The 12,960-nt window shown below is 33.6% G+C and overlaps 1 long non-coding RNA gene across 1 annotated transcript; it reads left to right on the top strand.

The window, feature by feature from the left end:
* Positions 1-4,006: 4,006 nt before the first annotated feature.
* LOC126887633 (uncharacterized) lies at positions 4,007-11,481 on the top strand. The gene is made up of 2 exons (XR_007699121.1): positions 4,007-9,885; positions 10,481-11,481. It is a non-coding gene; the product is annotated as an uncharacterized LOC126887633 (long non-coding RNA).
* The last annotated feature ends 1,479 nt before the right edge of the window (positions 11,482-12,960 follow it).

Below are 12,960 nucleotides of genomic sequence, written 5' to 3'. Positions count from 1 at the left end.
AGGAAAGAATTTTGAAGGACAGAAAAACACCTACGCGGTAGAAATCTGCTGAGAAGCAAGACTCTAAGTATAATATGAACGGGATACAGACGTTTCGCCCCCGCCGTTTCGCCCCCGACCGTTTCGCCCCCGCCGTTTCGTCCCCAGCCGTTTCGCCCCCGAACCGTTTCGCCCCCGACCGTTTCGCCCCCGCCGTTTCGCCCCCGACCGTTTTGCCCCCGACCGTTTCGCCCCCGACCGTTTCGCCCCCGACCGTTTCGCCCCCGACCGTTTCGCCCCCGCCGTTTCGTCCCCAGCCGTTTCGCCTCGAACCGTTTCGCCCCCGGGATTTTACCTTACATTTTTAACTAGTTGCATTGAGTTATAAATACAATGTTAGTAATACATATACCTATTGATCATTTTTTTTTGTTTGTTTTACTGTAACTACCTTTAACTTATAGTTAAATAAAACTAACGGTTCTATTTATATGCGATATTTATTTGTACTTCATTTTACATGTCGGTAAAGTTAGCAGCACCATTTCAAAGACCGAATTCCGACTAAGACTATAATTTATTGCTAATTTATTACCGAAAGAAAAAAATTTATTGCTGTAGCCGTTTCCAAGAAACAGTGGGTGCTGCTAGCTTTACGGTAAAAGCTATCTTGGCAAGGAAAAAGGGTACAGGGCCAATCTTGGCGACATATTTTATTACTAATTATTTTTAATAATTCTGTCAAAATTCCGTCCTGTCAATTCTGTAAATATTCTGGACGCTACCGGAGATGCCCCTGGAACGAAAAAATAAACAAGAACCAAAAGTGGTCTACGAAAACACCATGGTTTACACTTGAGGTTAAAAGAAATGTCACCAAAAAAAAGAAAACTTTCCTAAAATATAGGTCAGAAAAAACGAATGAATCATATGAATACTATAGGGTAAGAACTGAAACTCATCAATTAATAAGAAAAACAATAAAAGATTACTGGGACAGATTCACAAAAAGACTAGAGGATGGATTTCTCTGGACAACAGAAACAAGTAAGGCTCTTTATAAGACAACAAAGAAGCGAATTGAAAGAACGGCAGGGGCGAAACGGTCGGGGGCGAAACGGCGGGGGCGAAACGTCCGTAAACCAATATGAACCTATATAAGACCTTAATAAGACTTGGTGTTACATATGAAATGGAAACAACGACGATTAGCAAGAAAGAGGAAGATAGCCTTCTGAAATTTGAAAGAAAAATAATGAGAACAATACTGGGCCACAATGTAACAAAAGAGGGAGAAATAAGAATGAAAACAAATGCAGAATTTGGAAGAAAAATTAAAGAGAGAAAATATAGTCAGATAAAAAACTCAACCCAACGCAAATACGGGGCATTTAGGCGTCCCGAGATACTTTTTCGGGACTCCGGGACAAATCGTTAAAAAACGGGACAATCCCGTTTATATGGGACGTTTGGTCACCCTAACTTAAAATGATATTTTGCAATTGCAAAAAAGGATGTGGCTCAACTTGCGGGTGTCGCAAACTTGGATTATATTGCAATCAATCTTGCGGTACTTGCTCTGGTGATAGCTGCCAAAATTGTCTTCCTGTCGACCAAGAAGAAAAGGAAGTTGATGCAGAAGAAATAGACGAATTTGGAAGTTGAAGTTAAATTATTGAAATATACTTTAAAAATCATGAGAGTTTTATACTTAATTTAATGTTGTAAAATAAATATTGTTCATTATCGTCAAACTGTAAAGTTTAAAAAGTTTAATTTCCCTCAAACGTATATTTTTATGGGATACAAATTTTATAAATATATCATTATATCATACGCAACAATTAATTTTCATTTTCTTAACGAATTCCGTTACTTCTAGCTTTCAAAAAGAATTTTTCCCTAATTTTTATGATAAGGAGTAGTAAGGGGTTGAATCAAATTAAAAACTTGTATGTAACAGGTTTTTTATATGTAAATAATATATATTTTTTCTATTTAAGATCGAAAATAAAATGATTTCATATTCTCAGCCATTTTAATAACTGTATGAGGGGTAGTTTTTAAGGGTAGTTACATATAAAAATATCGAACTATTAGTTACATTGTAAAAAAACAACAGAAATTTACAACATATTGATGTCTATAACTGTTTCCAGTTATTAACTTTTAATTTTTTGCTGTTTCATTCTTAGAGGTTGTTTTTGGTGGTTGCGTTATTAAAAAAATTAAGTGGCAGATTTATTATACTTGAAGGAAAAAAGTTCTCTTATTATAATCCAAAATAACAAAAGTTCATATTTCTCGACCATATTTTTTAAATAATCTTTGTATGAGGGGCTGTTTTTAAGGGTTGTTGCGCTGTAAAATATAAAAATATTCAAGTCATGATTCAAAACAACATTTAACATATTTGAACATAATTATAGCCCATTAGGGATGTAAGGGATAGTGATGCGCAACGTATAGCCTCTCCTATCCAAATGTCAACCTCACCAGCCCGCGTGATGATCTTGATTCTGGTCATCCGGTGCATCCTGCTAGATAACAAACGAGGCTCTGACGTCCGAGTGATTGCCGGTATAAGCAATCCCCCACTTACCTACCAACGGCTTCGGGCGGATGAGTTGGGTAAGTGGTAGGGCACTCTTTTGTCCTAAGGTTGGGAAACTGGCCCTAAAGGCGGATGAACCGAGAACTAGGTCAACGGCGTAAGGATGTAGAAGGCAAGGAGAAACCACTACATTAAAGATCCATATGGATATCTCTTGTACATCTATCATGGCTACAGCTTTGAGAGTGAAGACTACTGATCATGTATATCGGAGTGCAAGATCCGGCAGGGGAGGAATAACAACACAGAACCATGGGGCCTCCCAGGTCGTTAGCAAGCGAAACCCCCAAGTAAAAGGAAAGGATACGCCTAGAAAAATTAAGCAGTTTATTAAAATATGCACCTGGAACGTCAAGACCATGTACGAAGCAGGCAAAATTTATAATGCCATCCATGAAATGGAAAGACTGAATATCGATATAATGGGCATCAGTGAAATGCGATGGCCTGATGCCGGAAAATGTCAAATAAACGAGCACCAAATATATTACTCTGGAAATACAGAAGGTCAACATAAGCATGGCGTCGGAGTAATTTTAAATAAACAAATAAAAAAATACGTTACGAATTTTGTTCCAATATCCGAGAGAATCATGCTCATTCAATTGGATTTATTCCCAGCAAAAACCAGTAAGTAGAGGCTTTTTATTACGATTTAAGGAAAGTCCTAAGTAAGCTAAAAACCAATGAAGTAACGCTAGTTATGGGTGACTTTAATGCCAAAATCGGTAAGGGTAGTTATGGTGAAGTAGTAGGTTCATGGGGTTTGGGTGAGCGAAATGAGAGAGGAGAACGCCTACTCACATTTGCTACGGAAGAAGAGTTGGTAATCACCAATACACTCTTCAAATTACCATACAGAAGGTTATACACATGGCGCTCACCCGGTGACACGCCAGAAAATCTCATTAGAAACCAGATTGACTATATTTTAATAAATAAAAGATTCAAAAACTCTATAACATCAGTGAAAGCCTACTGTAACGGTCCACCCGTTATATTATCATTTTTAGCGCTGTAATTATTTTTAAAAAAATAATTATTTTCTCTTGACCTCCCATTTAAATTCTTTAATTTATCGTAAAGGACTTCTCATGTGACGTCACACTGTACGGAACATAGTTGTTGAACCGTTCCTTGTCGTTTAATTCGTGTTCCGTGAGAGTTTGACGTTTTCCTCGCTGACTGTGGGAGGAATGAGAGGGACTTGGCCGGTGGCTGCGAGGTTGACAGGTTGGTGTTGGTGGTTAGTACCGTAAATGGCGGTTAATTTCTTCGAAATTAATTTTTATTTCAACTAAGTTTGGAAGTATAGTAAAAAGTTACCACCACTTGTTTCCTGGAGTACGGGTTTCCTGGAGTAAGGATGGGAGTACCATCAGTGGAAGAGGAATAAAAAATTAACCGGTAAATCGTTTTTTAGTTAACCTTGAATATATGAAATAGTTGGTTCATTGTTAAATGTTCTTAGCCAGTCCCTTAGGTGAAGGATGTAGATTATTTCGATCTTTATATTATCTTTATATCGATCTTTATATTAATGGGGTTTTTGGTTTTACATAACCAAACATTTTTGAAGTCCTCAAATTAATATTGGAAATAATTACCATTTCTCTGTACGTTTTAAACCGATTGAACATCCAATATATCTATAAATTTTCATGTCCAATATATCTATAAATTGTCATGTAACTATCTTTGTCTGGTTCAATACCATTTCATTAAGGTATATAAAATGTATGTAGATGGCTATTACTATCTTAATCTCATGTTATTTCAGATAAGTCATATTTTATATTCCTATTTCAAATGCAATGCCATTATTTGTTCATGTTTTCAAACTCAAAATAGTTCAAGGTTACCTGAGATTAGTTTTTGTTCCATTTTTAATGGTTGTTTTTTTATGTTATTGCTTCTAAAAAGTTTTCCTCGATTATTTCTTCTTCTCTTTACTTTTGTTTACCGGTTTATATGAGAAATCAAACGAAGTATATGTTTTTAGCCATTTGGAAGAAAACTAACCCTCATGTGATGTCGTACCCACCTTGACTACCTAGGGAAGCCACCTGGACCTTATTGCAGCTACCGCCAAGTCAAACTGGGAGTATGTTTTGGGAACAAGCTTTTTGGGGGACATTCCAGCTCCTTTTCGTCCTGCCACCTGGGCCTACGGGGGGGGCATGGAGGTGCATCATAGTGATGCTCATTTTCTAGGATGCAACCGCAACCTCGTTTGGGAACATTTAGTGAGGAGTTTTAGTAACTATTGGTTTTTTTTATATTTCAGACTATCTGTTAAATACACTATGTTTTTTTTCCAGATTTAGGTTACCTCTGTTTTTTTTTGACATATGTATTTGTATATTAGATGATTTGGTTCCCAAACTTTGTATCTACGGTAACTTCTTGTGCACAGGAATAAGCCTAGAGAAAATTAGGTTTTTAATACTTTATTATTGCTTTGATATTGGTTTATGTAATTCGGGTAAATTTATTTTGTAACATTACTTGCTTGTTTCCCAAATATTGTATTTATTCGCTTTATTTCGTTTGTTCGGTTACTTCGTCGTTACTTTATTTCATTGCATTTGCTCGGTTAATTTAGGTCATTTTGTCGGTATTTTTCTTAACTTCACTTCTATAACGTTTATTCATTTGTATATTTAATTTTGCTTTATTCAGTATTGTATTTTCTCTTAGTGAGGCTTGGGCCTATTTATTTGTATTATTTTCATCTTCGTCGGTTTCCTTTAGTTGTACGTAGCGGGCGTACTATAACCATTTGGTAGAAGACTTATGTAATTTTGTACCCTATATGTTAGTAAGAGGTACTTATATTTAAGTTTGTAACAGATAACATTATTGTTGTTATCTTTAAAATATATATATCTTCTTGTATAACTTATGTCATTTTAGAGTCACAGCATAATATGAACTTGCTTAACTCAGAGATTGTTAAAAATCTGGTAGTTATTTTTAATAAATATGTTTATTTATTTTGTATATCATTTATTTTTATTATTCCTTTATGTTCATTATTACAGGTTTGATATATTTAATATCTGACAGCAGTATAAGATACCTGGGAGAATGATCGAAGATCATTTTCATGGCGCCCATGATTAGTTAGTTTTATTTATTTTGTTCGTTTTTAGTCATTATTCATCTCCTTCCTTTTCAGTACCTTATTCTTATTTTATTATTTCATCTTCTAGTCATCATTACTATCTATATAGAGCTACTGTTCTTCGACAGGCATGCAAACGAGCCGTATCCATCCTTGAGTGTCAAGTTGCTCTCTTGCATCTATAGCTAGCCAACTCTATTCAGTTTGCCTCTGTCTCTTCCCACGTCTACTTATTATCCCTTCTAATTCCCCTTTCTTCAGTACTACTGCAAAGTAGTATTTTTTATTTTTCCTACTTCGGCTCAACCGCTGAAGCCCCTTCATTTTTATTTTCATAAGAGGCCCCAACTAGTTACCTTAGTCTTTTCTTTTCTTCTTTTTTTTTCCTTACTTCTGTTGGAGTATATCTTTCTTTTTACTTTCACTCCAACAGAAGTTTTCTTATTTTTGTTACACTGGCTGCCCAATGCGTGGTGCCAACCGTTTTATGGTTCTAAGACAGTAGTTCTTTTAGTTCAATTTTCTTTTATTGGAATTTTCTGTTTTATTAACTTTTTGATATCTTTGTATATATGTTATTTCTGATTTATTTTTGTCTTTAATTTTTACGAATACTAAACAGGTAGACTTATGCTGCTTTTGGTTTTGATTAGTTTATTTCGATACCTCATTTTTAGTTTTAGTGGTACAGCTCATATTTTAGTTTGAATTTTGTATTTTTATTGGAAACTTATTTGTGTATTTAGAATGAGTATACATGACTGACATTATGTTCTATTATTATGGATTTTTAGTCCTTCTACCAATGGTAGTATGTTTGCACGTACAATTAATTATTGACTATATGCATACATTTTTTTCTAGTATGGTTATATTTTATACATAACTAGAAATCATTTTCAGTATTTAGGTATTTTATTTACTTTATTGATTTGATTATTTATATATTTTGCTGGCATTTTGATTTGTTGGTGTGTCGCTAATATTTTCTCCATATGTATCTTTGTCTTACAAACTTTAGATTATATTTTATATTTGTTATTTTTGATATTTGGGTTGTTTGGTAAGACAGGCACACACCACAAAGCAATATCAGTCCAGACATTAGTTTCTATACATGATACGTTGAATTCGCATGGTTCGGATGGTTACAGATGGTCATCCAAACTATTTTTCTTTAATTGGTAGTGTTAAATATAACAATTATAATTATTGTATAGTAAAGTAGTTCCATTATCCATCTCAGTTTCTAGTTTTATTATTGTTGATAATAATATTATATCAATGTGGGTACCATAATATAATGCTCATAGAAATCAGATACTTTAGGTTGAGATTTAAATATAAATTCTTTATTAGTTAGGAAACATTGATACTATTTTCCTACTAAGTTATAGAACAGTCTTCAGAAGAAGATTACCTTAACAGTGTTGTTCAAGCTAATCTCTTCTTCTGTTTGTCTTTAGCTTAGCTCAATCTTTAGTATGGTTAGAAATTTTAGTCTGATATTTTTTTTGTCATCTGATAATGCAGGTACCTACATACATTGCTTGATTTCATCTTTGGCTTTGTTGTTGATGACTTTTAATTTATTACTTATTAATTTAATTATTATGTAGTACTTTATGTATGAGTTTAACTTTTTTTTTGGTATTAGGCATGGTGCATTGTAATTATTATTATGAGTCAATGTTATTAATTGCTAATCCTGTCAGTAGGATTATACAATTAATCAGAACTTCACTTGTATTTTTGTTTAGTTTTTGCACACCTAACCCCTTAAGTTAGAAGGGTTGTTGAATTATTATATATTTATATACTTATTTGGACAGGTAAGCTCATACAAGTAGGTACTCTTGTTTAATATGGATATTATTATGGAACTGTATGTTATGCACTACTTATCTCAGGTTATGTGTTATATTATTTGGAATATTTGATTATTTACTAATTTTTTTTTGATCATATTTATATCTTATTATTGAATTTGCCATATTGGAAAGATGTGGTTTTTAATTTGTTATTGGGTTACTCTATTAACATTATTTGTCTCCAATATCTTAAACACTTTATAATAATTTATATCCTTCTATCCTACACAGTATGATTCTGGAATTAGTTTGGAATTTTGATGTAAGTATGTATGAATTCTTGAGTCTTTCATATTTCTGCTTAGAAACTACTTAGTCTGTTGATGCTCAAAGTTGGTGAATACGTGGGTTCGAAATTCAGCAACTGATCACTGCTGTCCGGTTTTGTAATCTATGTCCTCATGGCAGAGTAGGCAGATGTCTTTTCATCATTACATTTCCTAAACATTTTTCTGTAATCAGTTTACTTATTTCAGTTTTTTTACAATTTAATAGGGAAGTATTTAGTTCATATTAGGCCTTTTGCTTCATAGTATGTTTGTACTTTGAGTTGATGAGTAAACATGGATAAATATCTTGCGCACTTGTTTATAAATCAATGCTTAGGCCATCCCTATACATAGTAGGTTCGTTAAGTCAGTATTTGGAGTGTTTAGACAGATGAGTTGTTCATTTGAATATATTCCCACTTCTTTTCGTAGGCATTAGTTTTGTTATTCAGATTCTGGAATACTTTAGTCAATACACTTTAGGTATTTATCTTACCTTTGATTTAGTTTGGTTACATCTCTGTTACTTAGTCTGTTAGTAATTTTTTTCTGACTTATTTTGGATTACTTAGTTCAGATAGGTTCATATTACCGGATGAGGGTGTATGTAGACCTAATTTATTTATTTTGTTCAGTATTAGTTACCATTGGATCCAATAATTTAGTTTATTTAGTATTAGTAAGAATTGGTCCATAAATTTGCCTGATCGTTCTTCTTTGGATATACTCCTATATAAATCTGGTGTCCATTGATAGTCCGATTCTGGATAAGTGTCCGATTCTTCATTTATTTTGTGTATTTAGTTGGATAGGTTCGTATTACCGGATGTGGGTGTACGTAGACCTGATCTGTTATGTGGTTTAGTATTGGTGTGAATTGGTCCATAAATTTGCCTGGTCGTTCTTCTTTGGATATGCCTTTTATGAATCTGGTGTCCACTGATAGTTCGACTTTGGATTAAGTGTCCGATTCCACATTTATTTTGGTTATTGAGTTTTGGATTCCTTTGGTATGTTTATTATTGGTATTATTTGACATTAGTGAGAATTGTTCCATAAATCTTCCTGATTGTTCTTCTCTGGATATACTATTATGAATCTGGTGTCCATTGTTAGTTCAGTTTTGGATAAAGTGTTCAATTCTTTACCTATTTTAGTTACTGATTTTTTTTATTCACTTTGGTACATTTACTTTTGATATGGTTCGAATTGGCTCACACCTTTTCCTGGTTGTTCCGTTCTTGGATATACCCTTTATAAATCTGATGTCCATGGATAGTTCAATTTTGGTTTTAGTGCCCAATTCGACACTCAGTTATTATTATGAACTTAAGTACAATATTTAGTTTTGTTTTGACTTTTGAGCAATATATGTTAATATTTGGTAGCAGAGAGTAACATAGTAACATTTTAGTATGAGTTTGAGTCATGTATTGATTTATTTTTCCTTGACCATTAGTTTATATTTAGAAGTAATCTTGCGAATCAACGTGGATTGTTAGACTATTGTAAATTTAGTTGTTAATATTTTGAAGTTAAAAAAAAAAAAAAAATTTTTTTTTGGTTAAAAAATTTTTTTTCCCGAGTAGGAGGGGATTGTAACGGTCCACCCGTTATATTATCATTTTTAGCGCTGTAATTATTTTTAAAAAAATAATTATTTTCTCTTGACCTCCCATTTAAATTCTTTAATTTATCGTAAAGGACTTCTCATGTGACGTCACACTGTACGGAACATAGTTGTTGAACCGTTCCTTGTCGTTTAATTCGTGTTCCGTGAGAGTTTGACGTTTTCCTCGCTGACTGTGGGAGGAATGAGAGGGACTTGGCCGGTGGCTGCGAGGTTGACAGGTTGGTGTTGGTGGTTAGTACCGTAAATGGCGGTTAATTTCTTCGAAATTAATTTTTATTTCAACTAAGTTTGGAAGTATAGTAAAAAGTTACCACCACTTGTTTCCTGGAGTACGGGTTTCCTGGAGTAAGGATGGGAGTACCATCAGTGGAAGAGGAATAAAAAATTAACCGGTAAATCGTTTTTTAGTTAACCTTGAATATATGAAATAGTTGGTTCATTGTTAAATGTTCTTAGCCAGTCCCTTAGGTGAAGGATGTAGATTATTTCGATCTTTATATTATCTTTATATCGATCTTTATATTAATGGGGTTTTTGGTTTTACATAACCAAACATTTTTGAAGTCCTCAAATTAATATTGGAAATAATTACCATTTCTCTGTACGTTTTAAACCGATTGAACATCCAATATATCTATAAATTTTCATGTCCAATATATCTATAAATTGTCATGTAACTATCTTTGTCTGGTTCAATACCATTTCATTAAGGTATATAAAATGTATGTAGATGGCTATTACTATCTTAATCTCATGTTATTTCAGATAAGTCATATTTTATATTCCTATTTCAAATGCAATGCCATTATTTGTTCATGTTTTCAAACTCAAAATAGTTCAAGGTTACCTGAGATTAGTTTTTGTTCCATTTTTAATGGTTGTTTTTTTATGTTATTGCTTCTAAAAAGTTTTCCTCGATTATTTCTTCTTCTCTTTACTTTTGTTTACCGGTTTATATGAGAAATCAAACGAAGTATATGTTTTTAGCCATTTGGAAGAAAACTAACCCTCATGTGATGTCGTACCCACCTTGACTACCTAGGGAAGCCACCTGGACCTTATTGCAGCTACCGCCAAGTCAAACTGGGAGTATGTTTTGGGAACAAGCTTTTTGGGGGACATTCCAGCTCCTTTTCGTCCTGCCACCTGGGCCTACGGGGGGGGCATGGAGGTGCATCATAGTGATGCTCATTTTCTAGGATGCAACCGCAACCTCGTTTGGGAACATTTAGTGAGGAGTTTTAGTAACTATTGGTTTTTTTTATATTTCAGACTATCTGTTAAATACACTATGTTTTTTTTCCAGATTTAGGTTACCTCTGTTTTTTTTTGACATATGTATTTGTATATTAGATGATTTGGTTCCCAAACTTTGTATCTACGGTAACTTCTTGTGCACAGGAATAAGCCTAGAGAAAATTAGGTTTTTAATACTTTATTATTGCTTTGATATTGGTTTATGTAATTCGGGTAAATTTATTTTGTAACATTACTTGCTTGTTTCCCAAATATTGTATTTATTCGCTTTATTTCGTTTGTTCGGTTACTTCGTCGTTACTTTATTTCATTGCATTTGCTCGGTTAATTTAGGTCATTTTGTCGGTATTTTTCTTAACTTCACTTCTATAACGTTTATTCATTTGTATATTTAATTTTGCTTTATTCAGTATTGTATTTTCTCTTAGTGAGGCTTGGGCCTATTTATTTGTATTATTTTCATCTTCGTCGGTTTCCTTTAGTTGTACGTAGCGGGCGTACTATAACCATTTGGTAGAAGACTTATGTAATTTTGTACCCTATATGTTAGTAAGAGGTACTTATATTTAAGTTTGTAACAGATAACATTATTGTTGTTATCTTTAAAATATATATATCTTCTTGTATAACTTATGTCATTTTAGAGTCACAGCATAATATGAACTTGCTTAACTCAGAGATTGTTAAAAATCTGGTAGTTATTTTTAATAAATATGTTTATTTATTTTGTATATCATTTATTTTTATTATTCCTTTATGTTCATTATTACAGGTTTGATATATTTAATATCTGACAGCAGTATAAGATACCTGGGAGAATGATCGAAGATCATTTTCATGGCGCCCATGATTAGTTAGTTTTATTTATTTTGTTCGTTTTTAGTCATTATTCATCTCCTTCCTTTTCAGTACCTTATTCTTATTTTATTATTTCATCTTCTAGTCATCATTACTATCTATATAGAGCTACTGTTCTTCGACAGGCATGCAAACGAGCCGTATCCATCCTTGAGTGTCAAGTTGCTCTCTTGCATCTATAGCTAGCCAACTCTATTCAGTTTGCCTCTGTCTCTTCCCACGTCTACTTATTATCCCTTCTAATTCCCCTTTCTTCAGTACTACTGCAAAGTAGTATTTTTTATTTTTCCTACTTCGGCTCAACCGCTGAAGCCCCTTCATTTTTATTTTCATAAGAGGCCCCAACTAGTTACCTTAGTCTTTTCTTTTCTTCTTTTTTTTCCTTACTTCTGTTGGAGTATATCTTTCTTTTTACTTTCACTCCAACAGAAGTTTTCTTATTTTTGTTACACTACCCTGGTGCAGATATTAAGTCAGACCATAACCCACTTGTCGGTAAGTTTCGTCTGAAATTTAAAAAAATCCACAAACCTAATCCTATAAGATACGATCTCAAACAACTAAGAGATGATGACATAAAGCAAGAAGTACGGGAATATCTGAAGAACAACATATCCAAGTCAGAAGTAGTTAATGATGTTGACACAGAAATAAACCACTTAGAAAACATTGGGAAGGAAATATTAGACCAATACCTGCGACCGAAAAAGACAGAAAAGAAAAAGCCATGGATGACCGACGGTATATTACAGATGATGGACAGAAGAAGAGAATCCAAGCGGAAAGACTACGTTGCATATCAGTTTCTAGACAAAGAGATAAAAAAAGCTGTCAGAGAAGCTAAAAACAGAAATCTGGAAGAACAGTGTGAAGAAATCGAGATGTTGGAACGTAAACACGATTCCTTCAACCTCCACAAAAAGATCAAAGAAGCAGCAGGCATCTATAAATCAAAAAGGCCGCGACACTTAACAGACGCTCAAGGAAATCCAATAGTTGATATTGAAGAAACAAAAACAACATGGATGAACTATGTGACAACAACATTTGAAGACGATAGGAATGTCACCATCACACAAAATAAAAATGACGATACCGGACCACCTATTCTCGAAGCGGAAGTAGAAGCTGCTATAAACAACATTAAGGAGGGAAAAGCCGCAGGACCAGACGAGTTCTACTCAGAATTTTTAAAAATTATGGATAAAGACGAAGTAAAAAGACTTACCTTGATCTTCAACAAAATATACCAAAGTGGAAAAATACCTTAACAGTGGCTAAGATCAACTTTTATAACAATCCCTAAAAAAACCAATGCCAAAAAATGTGAAGATTATCGAATAGTAAGCCTT

This window comes from Diabrotica virgifera, chromosome 7, assembly GCF_917563875.1.
Source record: "Diabrotica virgifera virgifera chromosome 7, PGI_DIABVI_V3a".
In the NCBI taxonomy this organism is placed as follows: Eukaryota; Metazoa; Arthropoda; class Insecta; order Coleoptera; family Chrysomelidae; genus Diabrotica; species Diabrotica virgifera.
The sequence above is the reverse complement of the archived record's forward strand: the minus strand, read 5'-3'. Positions and strand labels throughout refer to the sequence as shown.